The sequence below is a fragment of the Ranitomeya imitator genome, chromosome 1 (assembly GCF_032444005.1).
Source record: "Ranitomeya imitator isolate aRanImi1 chromosome 1, aRanImi1.pri, whole genome shotgun sequence".
In the NCBI taxonomy this organism is placed as follows: domain Eukaryota; kingdom Metazoa; phylum Chordata; class Amphibia; order Anura; family Dendrobatidae; genus Ranitomeya; species Ranitomeya imitator.
Genome location: NC_091282.1, coordinates 769,042,790 through 769,055,864, shown reverse-complemented (window position 1 = coordinate 769,055,864; position 13,075 = coordinate 769,042,790).

Genomic DNA, 13,075 nt, shown 5'->3' with positions numbered 1-13,075 from the left:
TAGGACAGAGTAGCCTGCCGTGGCCAACCACCTCTATATTAAAGGGACAATGAAGCAGGAAGTTCTCCATGCTTTCCAGTCCAGCAGGGGTGGAGAACTTCAGGCCCCAGGGCCATTTTTGGCCCTCAAAGACCTTTTATCAGGCCCCCGGGCAGATTCTCAGGGACCGCATTCTTGATTAAGGAGATGTATTTTGATTACAACCAGATCATTAATTTCTTCTTGCTCTGTTAGAACACACATGCAGTGTTCACTACTGGATACTGAAGAGTATGCAATGAAAGATTACGTCCTGAAACCAGTGCCACAGTCATGATGCACTTTGTGGGCAGAATTTGTACGGCCCCCAAAGAATGGTATAAATATCCAAATGGCCCTTGGCAGAAAAAAGATTCCCCACCCCTGCTTTCCAGCATGTTAGCACAAGCCTCACGGGGGAAATTCCTGTCCTCGGTGCTCCTATACTTCAAATTGTCCCTCAGGTATAACTTACCTTTGGAAGCAGCGCCAAGGCAAGTCCCAGTACTTCTTGGAGATCCTGCTAGAATTTAACAAAATCAATCCAACCTCTAGATCCCGACATGGGCAGTCCTTGAGGACCAATCGTCTCTGAAAATGCAAAAGCAAGATCCACATGTTGATGAGTTTCCTCGGGAGGGACCTTACCTCCCACATTCCCAGACCCCACCGGCGCATCATTTTCAGAACTGGGGGTAACATAAGCCGGGAGATGCCCATGTGGTGTGTGAAGAACCTTCAATCTTCCCCCAGTCTCCCATTTCTGGAAGAAAGGTTGAAACCATCCCTTGCAGGAGAATACCCACAGAGGAGTCCTTTCTTTCCAGAGATTTGCCACGTTAATTTTCAAAAAGGTGTTCACTAGGAATACCATGGGGTTCACCATATTCAACCCCCCTAGTCTCTCCATGTGGTAAGTGACCTCCCGCTTGACTAGGTTCATTCTATTCCCCCATAACATCTGGAAGAACAGACTGTAGACCCCTGTCCAGAGAAGCTCTGGCAAGACACAGACGCTGCCAAGGTAGATTAACAAGGGGAGCAGGAAAGCTTTGCACAGGCCAACCCTTTCCCTCACGGTCAAAGACCAACCCTTCCATTGGTCCACTCTTTGGGTGATACATTTGATTCTGCCTTCTGAGTTTTTCATGGGTTAATCACCCTGACGAAATTCGATGCCTAGGACTTTGGCATGTTCTTGGGGTTCGGAGAGGATGTCCAGATGATCAAACCCGGGATCCCCGCCTCCCAGCCAGGGACTATCACACTTGTCCTGGCTGACCTTGATCTCGGATGCCTCCGAGTAGCTCTCCTAATAAAGATTATTTATTTATTAAGGGATCAATCGCAAATGAGTAAAGCAAAGAGCTAAGTGGGCAACCCTGGCGGACACCAGATCCTTCCTCGAAAGGTTGTCCAATCCACCCATTTACCAGAGGGAAAGTCTCAGCCCCTGCATACAAGGTCTTAAGCCAGTCCACAAACCCTCCAGTCAGACAATACCTCAAAAGAGTGGACCAGAGGTACTCATGGTCAACTCGATCAAAGGCTTTTGCCTGATCCAGGGTCAGCAAGAACCCCTTCCAAAGGCCCACCCTGCCCTGTTTCCTGGCCTCTCAGACACCTAGAACAGCACTGAAAGTGCTACAGCCAGGAACACAACAGTGCTGAGTCTCTGAAAGGAGCTGTGGTGTAAACTTAGTCAACCTGTTGAAAAGTATCTTAGCCAAAACCTTCCTGTCCACATTTAGAAGTGCTATGGGATGCCAATTTTCAATGCGTGATGGATCCTTACCCTTTGGCAAAATGATCAAAGCTGACCTCCTTAGTGAACTTGGCAGAGTGTCCAAGGAAAGACCCTCACTAAACACCTGAGTCAAGAGGAGGACCAAGGAGTCCCTAAAGAACTTGGATGTTAAGCCATTTTTTGGGCCTGAGCCCATCGGTCACCAGTCTCACTTCCTTTTCTTTGATTGCTTCTGCCAAACCGCCTAGCGAGAGTTCAGCCCCTGGATCAGGCACAAATTTAGCCAGGAAAGCCAACATCCTGTCATCATCCAGTTCCCTCCTTCCCAAGTGGTGCGAGTAGTATAAACTGACAACCTCCAAGATCCCTGATCTGGACCTTCTCAGAGATCTCGTACTGTCTATCAGCCCCATCACTATCTTCCTATTCACTGACATCTTACAGCTTCTGCAAGGGTTGAGCAGGTACTACTTCCCGTAGTCCCTCTCAAAAACCAAAGATGCATGCCTATCATACTGACACCTCTTCAGCAAGGACTTCACACTGGAGATCTCCTCACGGCTACCTCCAGTCGAGACAAGATGCACGAGTTTCCTCCTCAGGCTCTGATACAGGCGATCCCTGTTCAGGCTTCTGAGGTTCGAGAGTTGCCAGAAGAATCTCACCACCCGATGTTTCAACAGCTCCCACCACTCTGACTTAGTGTTACTTAGGCCCAGCAACGGTACCTGGCTCTGAGGAATTTCCTCAATGGACCATCTTACAGCTTCTTCTTCAAGAAATGACAAATTCAGCTTCCAATAACTTCTTCCCATCCGAGGAGTCTCTGGAACATTCAGAGAAAACAATCAGTGATCGGAGAATTCCACCTCCACAACTGACAGCCGTGAAGAGACAGCCTCATCCTTCAAATAAAACTTGTCTAACCTAGACCTGCACTGACTACCTCTAAAAATGGTGATTCCTGTGTGGCCTGTGTTGTGCCAGATGTGGACATCCACTAGGCGTGCCTTACTTTTTTTTTTTTTTTTTTAAATCAGAATTCTTTTTATTTAGGCTGGGTTCCCATTGCGTTATGGGAACGCGCTTAACGGACAGCGTTGCACGGCGAAATTAACGCCATGCAACGCGTCCGTTAGCGCGCCCATTCACGGCAATGGGAACGCGCAGCACTAGCGCGTGCCATGTTCGGCACGCGCTAGCGACGCGCCGGTGTTTCCTGGCGCGCCGCGGACGCTGCTTGCAGCGTCCGAGGCGCGCCCGCGGTCCGTTCCCCGCTCTCGCAGATCGGGGATCTGCGAGAGCGGGAACATTACCGCGACCCCAGGACGCGGCCGCATTAAAAACATTGCGTTAGCGCAACCCGCTAGCGCTAGCGCTAAACGGGTTGCACTAACGCAATGTGACCCTAGCCTAACAGTAGTCAAGTTGACAAACAGACACAATTGTGTCAAAAAGGAGAATGAACATGTTTACAAAAAGTTTTTGAAACAGTCCCCCAGTTCCCCCCTTACCTCCCCCTCCTTTAAAGCCTCTATAATCAAGAATAGGACAATAGCATACATTGCTTACATAATAAAGCCACATTCCCTTTGAATCAGTTCCTCTCCATCCACGGTTTCCAAAGTGTTTCAAAGGTTTTCACACTTTCCCTTTTTTCATAAATACCCTTTTCCATATTAATAACCATATCAGACTGTCTATAAATGTCCTGCAGAGTCGGTGGTACCTCACTCAGCCAGTGCCTGGCAATTAGCTTTCACGCAACATACAATAATCTAGCTATGGCCACTTTATGATGATTTGGAACTCGGATCTCTTCCACATATCCCAAAATATATATCACAGGATCACTTTCAATTGCACAGCCATACGATTTTCCAATTGCTTCTCCCAGATCCAACCAGCATGAATTCAATCTCGTACATTGCCATAACATGACAACATGTAGAATCCCTGCCCCCTCGAATTGAAACCTAGGACACTTGGAGGTCTGTCTCAGCCCTGCCTTATATAGTCTATCTGGAGTTCTATATACTCTGTGAAGTACATATAATTGCGAAACTCTACCTGGCTCACTTAATGATAATTGGGGAATCTACTCCATGATATCCTCCCATTTATCCTCTTCTATCCTTCCCAGCTCTTTCTCCCATTTCTATTTTGCTTTAATAGGGAATCTATTAAGAAAGGTATATAACAAATCCCTATAAATATCCGAGACTACCCCTTTCGTTCCTCCCGTTGCACAGACATAGTCTACCAGAATATCTCTATAAATTCACATATCAACCGTTTTGCTCTGCGCAAGATAGACATGTCTCAACTGTCCATATTGAAACCTACAGGTCTCCTGCAACCCGTAACTCTCCTGCAGTGCCTCAAAGGACAACAGTCCTTGTGCGTCCTGAATCTGAGCCATATCTTGAATACCCAATGCTTTCCAATTTTTTAATTCCCCCATTTTAATAAATTCAGGTAATATTTAATTGTGCCATATTGGGGAGAGATTTGTTAAAAGTCCCACTCCCCTTGTCATTTTAATTGTCTCCCATACCTTTTGAATCAATGTCAAGGTAAAATAAACTTCCTGAATCCCCCTGCCTCCAATCCCTGAACCAATGGGTGCCTTCCCACTAACCAGACCAAAATCCATTGAACCGAGCCCAGTCCATTCACCTCTCTCCAACTTCTCATCTGCTGACCCTGCTCTGCCAAAAAATGGATCCAGGGATTCGGAAGGGCCAGTCCCCCCTATCTTTAGGCCTCTGAAGCAATTCCAACCTAATTCTTGGCTGTTTCTTCTCCCAAACAAGGTCTTGAAATATAGAGTTAATGGTGTGAAACCACTTTCGGGGCAACCAATTATGCAATACATACAATAATTTTGGCATAAGAATAATTTTGATTACGTTTATCCTTCCCACCAGTGAAAGGTACAGTTTGTGCAGCGCCCCAGAGTCCTGGTCGTTGCAGTAATGTCGTTCTTCCACCAGGGGGAGTGATGTTACGTCTGTGGGCAATAAAGGAGATCACCTTACAAGGTATCACAAACCACACAACACACTTCACACTCCAGGCCACCAGGGGGAGCCATGCTTCTATCTATTAGGGCACTCCTCACAATTAGGTAAAACTGGTGGTCTGGACAGAAAGTTAGAGGCAGATGCAGACTGAAGCTGAAGCTGGCTGGAGTGAGAGGGAGCCAGATGCAGACTGAGGTCTGCGGAGGACGAGGGTCCATGGAGCTGCGCCTGCCCCACGTGCGGCAGCATCCTAAGAAAGAGACATCAGAAGGGAATTGTCTTGTAGTGAGTGAGAAACGAAGTTGTTACGGCCGCCGCCGCTGCTTTCCGTCCTCGCGCCGCTTCGGGCCGCCGGCGCGCTGTCCCGGTCTCCTTTGGTCGCTCCTCGCTTGGGTCCCGGCGCGTCGCTCCTTCGGACTCTTCTGCGGCGCCGACTTCTTCCACCACTGTTCGTCCCCGCCGCACTGCTTCCGGGGGACGGCGCGCTCATCGTCCGCAGGCTCCGCCTCCTTCACATCCTGCTGAGGATGTTCGGTCTCTGCGCCGGCGCGCGGGGTTCTATGGAGGGCGCCTGCGCTCCGGTCTGACCTCTCCGGTAGTTCAGCCAATCCCGGTAAGACCTGCTGTATTTCAGGCCACCTCCCCTGCTAGGAGGTGCCTGAGTGTCATTAGCTTCTTGCCTTTGACTCTGGCCCCTTCTGGTCTTGTGTGTCCTTGCTAGTCCAGTATCTTTCGCCTGCCTTTCGCCTGTGTTCCTTTACTTTACCCGTCATCTCTCCCGTTTCTCTTTTCAGTTTCGCCTCCGTCTCCTGTTTATTCCAGTACAGCTTGTCTTCCAGTATCCGTGTCGTCCATTGTGCTCCTGTTCTGCTGCCTCCGTGGTTCCCGCTCCTGAGTTCCGTTTTTTGTTTTTTTTTGTCTCTTCCCTGAGCCGTCCCTTCTGGTATCTGCTACTGTGGTTCGGTCTTCTCCGGGTCTGCTCCAGCCAGTCCCTGTATAGGGGTTGGTTAACTTCTGGTCAGCTCGCCCGGAGATAGTACCTTGCCACGGTCCAGAGGGTCCACTCTCGCTTTTTGCTCTGACAGCATAACAGAACACTCAGGCCATGGACCCCGCAGGTGCCGCGTTTTCTGCCCAAAAGGAATTGGGACATTTGCGCGACAATCAACAGCGCATCATGTCTTTCTTAAAAAATATGGAGTCTCGTTTGACCTCATTACAGGCCGCCGACCCAGTCAGTGCTTCCCATCTAGCGAGCCTTCAGCAAGAGCTCGCTCAGCAGCGTGATACGCAGGCACGCATGCTGACCTATATGGCCTCCATTGACGACCGCTTATTCAACCTACAGTCTGTCCCTACGCCTCCCATTCAGGTAGTGTCACAAGACCCAAGTTCATCCCCCACACCTCACCCGCCTCCTCGCCTAGGCAAACCTCCCAGGTATAGCGGTGATCCTAAACTTTGTAGGGGGTTCTTAAATCAGTGCCGCCTCCACTTTGAACTTCTTCCCCAGCAATACCCGACGGATCGCGCCAAAGTGGCTTTTATTTTGTCCCATTTAGAGGGAGAAGCCTTAGCTTGGATCAATCCCCTCTGGGAGCGGGACGACCCCATAGTCTCTCAGTTAGCTTTCTTCCTGGAGACCTTTCGCAAAGTTTTTGACAAGCCCGGACGATTAGCCTCCACTACGGAGTCTCTTTTTAGTCTTCAGCAGGGTTCCCTAACGGTAGCCCAATATGCTATTCGCTTCCGAACTTTAGCCTCAGAGCTGGGGTGGAACAACGAGGCTTTAGTTGGGGCTTTCTGGCGTGGTCTGTCCAGTCGGATAAAAGATGAATTGGCTGGAAGAGATACTCCTACCTCTTTAGAGGACCTCATAGCTCTCTCTACACGCATAGATCTACGCTTCCAAGAGCGAACTCGTGAGACCGCCAAGGAGAAGAGGTCTGTTCGCCCCCTACCACCGGTCCGTAGGCCGGGGAGTCCACGTCCTGTGACGTCCTCTGCTGCATCTGTTCCTGAGCCTATGCAAGTTGATCGCGTCAAGTTGGCAGAACAACGTCGTCGGGAGAGACGTTCCCAAGGGCTCTGCTTTTATTGTGGTAGCGCTGCTCACTTGTTGCGATCCTGTCCCGATCGTCCGGAAAACTCCTCCGCCTAGGCCAGGTAAGAGAGGCCTCCCTAGGTGTTTCTGATTCCTCTCTACCTCTGTTTTTGTCTGTTTTACTTATTCTTAACCTTAAACGTTTTTCCGAGGTCGCGTATGTGGATTCGGGTGCGGCGGGCAACTTTATCAGCCTTGAGGCGGTTCGAAGACTTCGCATTCCAGTTATCTCTCTGGACACTCCTCGTCTAATCGCTTCCGTGGATGGGAGACCCTTGCAAGATGCCATTACCCTAGTTACGGAGGAGGTCGAACTTCAGATTGGGGCTCTACATCGAGAGAAGATCACCTTTTACGTCTTGCCTCATCTGGCCCATGCTTTGTTACTGGGGTTGCCGTGGCTCCGTACTCATGAACCAACTCTGGACTGGCGTTCGGGGGATGTGCTCCATTGGGGATCTACCTGTCAAAAGCAATGCCTACTGCCCGTTAGGCCTGTAGTTCTTCCTCAGGCAGCTTCCATTCCCTCCGGATTACCCTCTCCATACTGGTCTTTTGCGGATGTTTTTGATAAAAAAGAGGCTGAGACTCTTCCGCCACATCGATCCTATGATTGCCCAATCGAACTTCTTCCCGATTCCGTCCCGCCTAGAGGAAGAATTTACCCACTTTCCTCAACGGAGACCAGAGCGATGTCTGAATACATTCAAGAGAACTTGACTAAAGGATTCATTCGTAAATCTTCTTCTCCTGCAGGTGCGGGATTTTTCTTTGTCAAGAAGAAGGACGGTTCGCTTCGACCCTGCATAGACTATAGAGGTTTAAACAACATCACGGTCAAGAACAAGTATCCTCTACCTCTCATTCCTGAGCTCTTCGATCGACTTAGAGGAGCGCGAATTTTTACTAAGTTGGATCTCCGGGGAGCATACAACCTAGTTCGTATTCGTGCCGGCGATGAATGGAAGACCGCTTTCAACACCCGAGACGGTCATTATGAATACCTGGTCATGCCGTTCGGCCTCTGCAACGCTCCAGCGGTCTTCCAGGAGTTCGTTAACGATATTTTCCGTGATCTTCTCTACTCCTGTGTTGTGGTGTATTTGGACGACATCCTGGTTTTTTCAGTGGATTTGCCATCCTACAGAAGAAGTGTTCGTCTGGTTTTGCAACGTTTGAGGGAGAATCGTCTTTATGCGAAGTATGAGAAGTGTCTCTTCGAACAAACCTCGCTACCCTTTCTTGGTTACATTATCTCGGATTCCGGTCTCAAGATGGACCCTGAGAAAGTGAATGCCATTCTCAATTGGCCACGTCCCTATGGAATAAAGGCTATCCAACGGTTCCTGGGATTCGCCAATTACTATAGGCAGTTCATATCCCATTTCTCTTCTGTAATTCAGCCTCTTTCTGCTCTCACCCACAAGGGTTCCAACCTGAAGACTTGGACTCCGGAGGCCGAGAATGCCTTTGTGCTCCTGAAGCAGTCTTTTTCGTCCGCTCCGGTATTGCACCATCCTGAGGTCAACAAGCCATTCGTTCTCGAGGTGGATGCCTCCTCCACGGGAGCAGGAGCGGTGCTCTCCCAAAGATCCTCCACCGGTCGACTAGTTCCTTGTGGATTCTTCTCTAAAACGTTTTCTGCCTCGGAACGCAATTATACCATCGGAGACCGTGAACTGTTGGCCATCAAGTTGGCTCTGGAGGAGTGGAGGCATCTTCTTGAAGGAGCAGTTCATCCTTTCGTAATTTTCTCCGACCACAAGAATTTGGCCTATCTTCAAACTGCACAAAGACTTAATCCACGACAGGCTCGATGGTCTTTGTTCTTTGCTCGCTTCGATTTCGAGCTTCGCTTCCGGCCAGGTGACAAAAATATCAAGGCTGACGCACTGTCTAGGCTTTCACAGCCCGAGGAGGTCGATGAAGAACCAGCTCACATTCTCGATCCCTGCAAAGTTGTCACGGTGGCTCCAGTTAGCATGATCCATCCTCCTCCGGGTAAGACCTTTGTGGCCGAGGGGGACAGAGAGAAAGTGCTTCACTGGGGACATTCCTCGAAGTTAGCAGGCCATGCTGGGATAAAGAAGACCTACCTTCTCATAACTCGCTACTACTGGTGGCCTGCACTACGTCAAGACATCGAGGAGTTTGTTGCCTCTTGTTCTTCCTGTGCTAAAAATAAAGTGCCTAGACGATCTCCTTGCGGAAGATTGCTTCCTCTTCCCGTCCCTTCTAGTCCGTGGCAGCACATAGCCATGGACTTCATCACCGATTTGCCGAACTCGTCTGGTTGTACAGTTATCCTTACGGTGGTGGACCGGTTTTCCAAGATGGCTCATTTTATTCCTCTGCCTAGTCTACCTTCGGCTCCTGAGTTGGCGAAGATCTTTATTTCGAAAATCTTCAAACTTCATGGTTTTCCTCAAAACATCGTGTCCGACAGAGGAGTTCAATTTACGTCTCATTTTTGGAGGGCATTATGCAAACTTTTAAAAGTGACTTTAGACTTTTCTTCAGCCTACCATCCTCAGACTAATGGACAAGCAGAGCGAATGAATCAGATTGTGGCTGCCTATCTATGACACTTTTCTAACATCCACCAAGATGATTGGGTTAGTCTTCTGCCCTGGGCCGAGTTTGCGTATAATAATCACTCCCATGAATCCTCTGCGAAGTCTCCTTTCTTCATCGTGTTTGGTCGACATCCGAATATGCCTCTCCCAGTGTCCTCAACATCTACCGTTCCTGCTGCCGATACTGTAATTTCGGACTTTTCTTCTATATGGGGAGAGGTTAAAGAAGCACTTGATATGGCATCTTTGAGGATGAAGAGACATGCGGACAAGAGACGTTTAGATTCTTCCCCGTTTTCTCCCGGTGACAAGGTCTGGCTTTCTTCTCGGTACATTAGACTTAAGATTCCTTCCTGTAAACTTGGTCCTCGCTACATCGGTCCTTTTGAGATTCTGAGTCGAGTCAACGATGTCGCTTACAAGCTGAAGCTGCCCGCCTCGCTCCGTATTCCCAATACCTTCCACGTCTCTTTGCTCAAACCTGTTATTTTTAACAGCTTCCATCCATCTTCCTGTATCTCTCCTCAACCTGCTCCTGCCGATGGTGTTTTTGAGGTGAGGGATATTTTGGCTATGAAGAGGGTTCGAGGGAAAAAGTTTTTTTTGGTGGATTGGAGGGGTTTCGGTCCCGAGGAGAGATCTTGGGAGCCGCTGGAAAATATTAATGCACCCCGTCTTCTTAACAAATTTCTATCCGGTTTTGGGAGAGGGGATTTTAAGGAGGGGGGTACTGTTACGGCCGCCGCTGCTGCTTTCCGTCCTCGCGCTGCTTCGGGCCGCCGGCGCGCTGTCCCGGTCTCCTTTGGTCGCTCCTCGCTTGGGTCCCGGCGCGTCGCTCCTCCGGACTCTTCTGCGGCGCCGACTTCTTCCACCACTGTTCGTCCCCGCCGTACAGCTTCCGGGGGACGGCGCGCTCATCGTCCGCAGGCTCCGCCTCCTTCACATCCTGCTGAGGATGTTCGGTCTCTGCGCCGGCGCGCGGGGTTCTATGGAGGGCACCTGCGCTCCGGTCTGACCTCTCCTGCTTCCGGGATCCGGTAGTTCAGCCAATCCCGGTAAGACCTGCTGTATTTCAGGCCACCTCCCCTGCTAGGAGGTGCCTGAGTGTCATTAGCTTCTTGCCTTTGACTCTGGCCCCTTCTGGTCTTGTGTGTCCTTGCTAGTCCAGTATCTTTCGCCTGCCTTTCGCCTGTGTTCCTTTACTTTACCCGTCATCTCTCCCGTTTCTCTTCTCAGTTTCGCCTCCGTCTCCTGTTTATTCCAGTACAGCTTGTCTTCCGGTATCCGTGTCGTCCATTGTGCTCCTGTTCTGCTGCCTCCGTGGTTCCCGCTCCTGAGTTCCGTTTTTTGTTTTTTTTTGTCTCTTCCCTGAGCCGTCCCTTCTGGTATCTGCTACTGTGGTTCGGTCTTCTCCGGGTCTGCTCCAGCCAGTCCCTGTATAGGGGTTGGTTAACTTCTGGTCAGCTCGCCCGGAGATAGTACCTTGCCACGGTCCAGAGGGTCCACTCTCGCTTTTTGCTCTGACAGCATAACAGAACTCATAGCAAAGGAGAGGAATATCAGAGGGAGACCAGCCAGGAGCAGGCTGCTTCCTTCTGAAGCGCAGAAGCCGGTAGCCAGAACACCGAGGGAGTAAGGATCTCTATGCTTTACTTCAGAGACTGGCAGGACAGTTGATTCCACGTTGGCTGCCCGACCTTATACCCAGGAGGCACGGTGGCAACTTGTGGGGGCTGTGGCGTCTTAGGGTCCCTGTAAAAAGCCTCAGGCCATCAGTCATACGGGTTTGTCCTATCCTATCCATCAGGGGACCAGAGAGAAAGAGACATTACATCTACGATAGTTGTGAGGACCTCACCGAGGAGCTCAGCAGGGAGGAGCTACAACACTCAGGCGCTAGAGGAAGGCTACTGATTTCCTCCTGGATAAGGGGGACTCTGGAATTGCCTTCAGACTGGCCAGACTCTGCCTGCCCTGTGATTTGGTGCTCTGGACTGTGGACACTGAAGCCTTCAGTAAAGGTAAAGAGACTGCAGCCTTGTGTCCTCGTTATTCACTGCGCCTTACAGCATCCACCATTCTCCATCTACACTCTGGGAAGCCCTGGGAATACATTTCACCTGTGGGAAGGTATACCATCTAGCTGCCATAACATCACCCCAGCGGATCCCTAAGCAGCGTCGGTCACCCTGACCGAAAACCACAGGTGGCGTCACAAACATTATCCTATTAACTTTCGTCCTTTTATTGGACGCCCCTAAAAGGGCCACGGACCGGGTCAGGCCACCGTGACATCCCTGATGAGAACCGAAGGGCCCGGCTCCGAGTACCTCATTGCCCTAACGTCGGGGCGATCCATTTACACCACGCCCCTATTTTCTTCCTAAACCTGTCCAGCAATGGGGACAGATTCAGATCGACGTAGCTCGGAAGAATAGACACTTGAACACCCAAATATTTGAACTGTGAAACCACTGTCAGCTTACTACCTGTTAGGGTTCTAAGGGAAAGCCCAAGAGTGGACCCTCTGGGTTACGGCTCCAGAGCCCCCGAGGACGAGCGGACCAGATGGAACCACCCCCTATACAGGGAGCGTTAGGAGCAGGTCCAAGGGGGATGTAACCGCAGCAGCCGGAGCCAAAGGGACGACTAGGGCAAGACAGGAACAGCACTTACGGATACAAAAGGGGAGGTAGGAGAAACGGTGCCAGGAGGATCGGGAAAAGACAATGACTGAGAACTGTAAGAGAAGGAAAAAAACAAATAGTTAGGGTAGAACCAAAGAGGGACAAAACTAAGAGAAACTACAGAGGACACAGAGCTGACAGACTGTCAGAACACATGAAGAACGAAAGAAGCAGAGGACGGGACAAACGGAGCTGGAAGGGCAAAACAGGTGAAGACACAGGAGCGGAGATCTGAGCAGTGCCAGAGGATTGGACAGAGAAAACGGAGCCTGAGGACAAAAAGAGGACACCAACAAGGATGCAGGCGCCGCAACAACAACACACAGGCGTCTTACCACAGTAGGGGCCGAGCAGAAAAACTCGGTGGGCACAGCAATGAGCCACCAGATCACGACCTCCCAGGAAACCCAGCGTGAATTGCAGAAGCGCTGTGAGCCAAAGAAGTCGGGTGGACAGCGGCGAGGGACAGTGCCAGGGACGCGCAGGAAGCCAGAAGACAAGTAAGTATGAGAAGACGGACCCAGGGGTGTGACACTCCCTTCCCCTAATATTTGGATGTCATCACCCTCTTTATTCACTATCAAGATATTTGACTTCTCCCAATTGATTTCAAGACCCGATATATAACCAAATATCTTGAGAATATTCATCACACCCTCCAAGGCCTCTCCAGAATTTTCTAAAAATAGTAGCATGTCATCTGCATATAGGGCTATTTTCTCCTCTATCATGCCATACCGGAACCCCCTAACCGAAACCGAATTCCTAAATGTCTGTGCTAGGGGTTCCACTGCCAACGCAAAAAGCAGTGGAGACAGCGGACACCCCTGCCTAGTCCCCCTATATAAACCAAAACTTCCAGACAGCTCAACATTAACTCTCACCCTAGCAGTCGGAGAAGAATACAGCAACCTCAC